The 4,885-nt window shown below is 42.8% G+C and overlaps 1 long non-coding RNA gene across 1 annotated transcript; it reads left to right on the top strand.

Annotated features, from left to right (window-relative positions):
• The first annotated feature begins 916 nt into the window (after window positions 1-916).
• Window positions 917-2,436, top strand: LOC119914883. Its single transcript, XR_005446861.1, has 3 exons — window positions 917-944; window positions 1,032-1,139; window positions 2,366-2,436. It is a non-coding gene; the product is annotated as an uncharacterized LOC119914883 (long non-coding RNA).
• Window positions 2,437-4,885: the final 2,449 nt, after the last annotated feature.

Here is a 4,885-nt window from a genome sequence, read left to right as displayed (position 1 = left end):
TGGAATGCACCGCAACTTTTACCTCTTACACAAGATATCCAAAGGCTACATTGCTATCTAGAAGAAAAACAGCAGCAACATCTCAAAGATTTAAAAGAACATCATTCATCCACAAATTGGAAGGAACTTGCAAAAGTAACACTGACTCAAGTTATGCTTTTAATCGGCGAGCGGAGAGCAGGTGAAGTGTCCCGAATGCGCCTGTCTGCATACTTATCGAAGGACACATCAGAGGAACAGGGAGATGTAAATTTGGCCCTCACAGCGCTTGAGCAGAAGCTCTGCAGGCATTTTGTGCGAATAGCAATTGTTGGAAAAAGAGGAAGGAAGGTTCCTGTTCTTCTAACCCCATTAATGAGAGAATCACTTGATGCTCTTACTGAGAGCAGAGAAGAATGTGGGGTGCTAAAGGACAATGAATATCTGTTTGCATTGCCACAATCTGCCCATTACCTCAGGGCTTGTGACTGCATTAGGCAATTTGTCAGTGAATGTGCTGACATAAAAAATCCTCAAGCGCTAACATCAATTCAACTGAGGAAACATATTGCTACCCTGTCTACTGTTCTGAACCTCAAAACCACTGAGCTCGACCAGTTGGCAGACTTCCTTGGTCATAATATCGCTGTTCACAGGAAACACTACAGGCCCAGAAAGCACCCTCCAATTAGCCAAAGTAAGTAAAGTCCTCCTGGCAATGGAACAAGGACGCCTAGGAGATTACAAAGGAAAGAGCCTCGATGAAATACAAGTCGATGTGAATGGTAATTAACTTTATATTCTTGAAGGCACAATATATGACATTTAGTCTTCCGCATTCCGAAAACAACTATTTACCATGTAAAAAGGGCATAGTTTGCTAGCTTTGCATTGCCAAACTCAATTTTTTATCAATTACCATTTTAGAGACCATTTGGAGGGACCTTTAGCAGAGGACATTGAAGGTATGTGTATACGATGTTCCTAAATTGATTTTTAAATGATCCGTTTTAGATATTTTGTGTATTGTATTAAGTTATTTCCCTCTCCAGATGTCAGTATGCTAAGAGATGATGGGTCAGACGATGAGGTCAGCATGTCATCCACGCAAGAATGTACCTCCACATCACAAAGTCAAAACCGGGGAGTGTCTGCAACCGGTGAGCTTGAACGCAATTCTTACCTTTCGTGCATTTCACACAGCACGTGGCAAAAATTTCAACATCAACAACTCCACCTCCCTTCTTTGTCCCACCCACCTCTTTCTCCTGCAACTCTGTCAGGAGACCTGTATGATGCAGAGGCTGCACAATCAGTCAAACACAACCCCAGTTTTAAAACTTAACACTGCGTCAGTACTGCCTGAAATTACAAGTAGCATTAACTTTGAGGTTAGCGGGAACCCACCTATTGCTTATAGGTTGCTCTAATCTCTCGGCACAGACTTCATACAGGGATAGCACAGCTACTCCAACACGTCCCTGTCACTACAGAACATCTGGAATGTGCGCGATTAGGTGATGCAGGACAATTCCCTGAGCACATTATCCAAGTCTGCTTCATGGCAGCAAACAGACTCCACGGTTGATCGCAGTGACCGCACTTGCACTGCAAAGGGTTGCCGACCCTTCCTCACTGTCATCTCCGTCCGGAGCCGCTGCAGCTCCCTCAACCAAAAACGGGTCTCTCAACCCTCCTCCTCATCACTGGCTCAAACGCATATGCCATCGGGTTAGATGACATCTAATAAACTCATACAGCCTTGTCGTTAATTCTACTTGTAATATAACAACAGTCGCTTTCTGTCTGATGAAATCAGTTCATCATATTGTACATACAATCTTTTCGGCGCACAGCTACTTCAGCACTAGTGGACTGCGTGGGACGGTCTGTCGTCCATACACTATATGAGGAAATATACTGCTTGAGGGCCACTATCCTTTAGGTTTAGATGTTTCCCTGCTGCAACACACCTGATTCATTGTGCAGAGCTTGGCAACAAGCTGTTTGATCTATTTAATTTGAATCAGGTGTGTTGAAGCAGGGAAACATTTCAGACCTGCAGAATAGTGGCCTTGAGGACTGGAGTTGCCCATCCCTGGGCTAACATGACAACTAATATTTTCACGTCACTTGAAAAGAATTTAGGACTATAGGAGACGGGATGAAATAAACTGTCTCTCTTTAAGAGACACAAATCCCATATACTGACTTCTTATTAAGTGCCTTGAGACGACATCTGTTGTGAATCAGCGCTATATAAATAAACTGAATAGAAAATTGAATTGAATATACTAAATTATTTTAAAATAACACAACCACTGCACTGACGGCTATTACATATTTCATGTAGTGTATACTACAATAAAGTTATTTCTTTGTCCAGATGTCAGTATGCCAAGAGAAGAGGGGTCAGAAGATGAGGTCAGCATGTCATCCCTGCAAGAATGTCCCTCCCATCACAAGTCCAAAACCGGAGTGTGTCTGCAAAAAAGAGAGGTAAGCTTTGGGGCTTGCACTCTCTTTTGGGCCAGAGCTGCTCATTTATTTTTAGGGCTTTTACTTTGCTTCCTTGACTCAACACTTGAAATATGTCTGTCCCTCCTTACTGTCCGGTGCCACAAGCCTGACAGTGACTTGAAAGAAGCTGTTGCAGGAACAGACCTTGTGAGCCTGCATTGTCGCAGGTTGTAGGGTTGGGGAAAGACTGGCATTATCACCTTTATATCAATAAGAAGTCTGTTGTATTTTAAAAAAAAAAAAATCTTTAACACTTTATGGACTTACTCAGGAAAAATGCTTGCATTTCCTCCAACAACGGAGGTGTACAGTGACCAGTTGAAAAACTCGAACAACCTATAATCACCTTAAATACCTCCTAACTGTAGTGTTCCTTCATCCAAGTCTCATTAAGCCTCCACATGCAGCTGACTTTATTAAATGACCTTTTAAAAGTGCCTTATAAATAGAAAATATTATCATTATTTTGTTTATTATTATTATTTTGTGAAATGCAAAAAAGAATAAAATTGCTTTAAGTGAGAGAGTGGTGTTTATACTCGAGTGTAGGGTAAAAGCATCCTGTTGCAGTTTCTTTTCCAGAATTATAATGTAATGCCGTCAGCAACACACAAAGAAAAAAGAATGCAATCAAAACCGTTAACTATAAATAAAGTTAAAAAGCAATACTAAACGGAATGCATCTGAGCAGGCACTCCTCCGTTGCTTTCTGCCTTTCGTTCACCGTTGCAGCTCTTCCTTCAGCCAGTTGTCGGTCGTTCTCATGGTTTTGGCAAAAGAGGGAGCACGGGGCTTGGAGAAGCTGGCAGCACAGGGGTTTTTCCACCGCTTCATGCACTCTTCAGCAACGAGACCAAAACATCCGGAGACTTGTGATCACTCTGGCCAATTACAAGAGAGTACATCCACGTAGCTGCGTTTGCGTAGCTGGGCAGCACGTCAGGTCCGAAGAGGTGCCCATCAAGCTGCATAATTAAGGATTAATTTGCAGTGTTTTTGTTTTTACCAAACCAGTGTATAAAATGAATATAATCTCAGTCATGTTATTATGAAGAGTTGTTTATTCCAAAAATAAGATCTTTATTTATTTACATTGTTAACAGTGCAATGTCTGCAGTGTTCTTCGCTCTCCACTGAAATCTATTATGTGCTCAGTGTGAAGTCCACTACTTATAGTGGTAATCCCAGAAACAGTTCCTGTCCTCTGAAAAACAGAGGCGGACATCACACTTACTGCATTGGGTATTGGTGTACCCTTTACTGCAATGTCTGCAGTGTCCTCTTTGTCTTCAGGGGGAAACGTCCAGTTTGGTCCATGCGCGCATCCATGGCGGTGGTTTGCGTGACTTTTAGAAGAGGGAGCCTTTGGACTTCCATCATCCATGTGTGGCTCTTTCCACTATTCAGAGGGCTCCTGTCTCGGGCTCTTGTTGATTGAAGATGGCCGTCCTCTCTTTGGCGTTTTCAGTGTTGTGTCCGCCAGATTAGAATATAAATGTATCAATTTATGTACATCTCAAATTCCAGTCTGATTTATCACAAACAAGGTAAATAGCACAAATAGATCATTACCGTAATGAGAGAGGAAGCCAGCTGTGCTTGGAACTTTCTCATATTCAGTATCTCCTTTGGCATGAGAGCATAGGCTGTGCTGCTTGTAGAGGAGCCAGGCGTTGACCACAGCAAGGGTGATTGTGTGCCAGAAGATGACATGTACCACCACCAGGATTTCAGTGACTTGTGTTTTGCTGTAAATGAGTCCAACAAATCCACACCTCCCATGTATTTATTGTAGATGCCACAATGGAAGCCTTTCTACGTCAATGTAGGTTTTGGCGGCTTTGTCCCAGTGTTGAATCTCCTGAACAGGTTCTGGTCCAGCGAAGTGTCACCGCCCTGTTGTCGTACCATTTGACAGCACAGATGTTGTTTCCCCTCCACTCTGTGGTCAAAGCTTCCTCTGCCCTTCTTCTTCAAGCTCTTCACATGTAAAGATTACAGTTGGGGAGATGCACTTGCCTGGCTGTTCCCACATAATGGATTCCTTGCTCAAGGAGCTTCACTACCAGTGGAACGGAGGTGAAGTAGTTGTCTGCCTAGATCTTCTTGTGTTGACCCTTTGGAAATGGGAGGCAAGCTTCATTAAACATCACCTGACAATCCAAGTTTAGATTTGACTCGTACATCATTGTTGCTCCTTGGTAAACATCAAAGTCAAGCATCATGCTAGAGATTCCAGCTTCACCATACTTAAAGCCCCATGAGCATAGATTACACTTGCATATACTTGATGCTGCTGAATTCCGTTGAAGGGTATCATCATCTTGCCATGGAAGTGTGCTTTCTGGTACCACTGCAGGCAGTTTTCTCTGAGTGAATCAAGCTG

Source organism: Micropterus salmoides, unplaced genomic scaffold, assembly GCF_014851395.1.
Source record: "Micropterus salmoides isolate LMB-PRFRI ecotype aquatic unplaced genomic scaffold, ASM1485139v1 Ms_hic_scaffold_20, whole genome shotgun sequence".
NCBI lineage: Eukaryota > Metazoa > Chordata > Actinopteri > Centrarchiformes > Centrarchidae > Micropterus > Micropterus salmoides.
The sequence above is the reverse complement of the archived record's forward strand: the minus strand, read 5'-3'. Positions and strand labels throughout refer to the sequence as shown.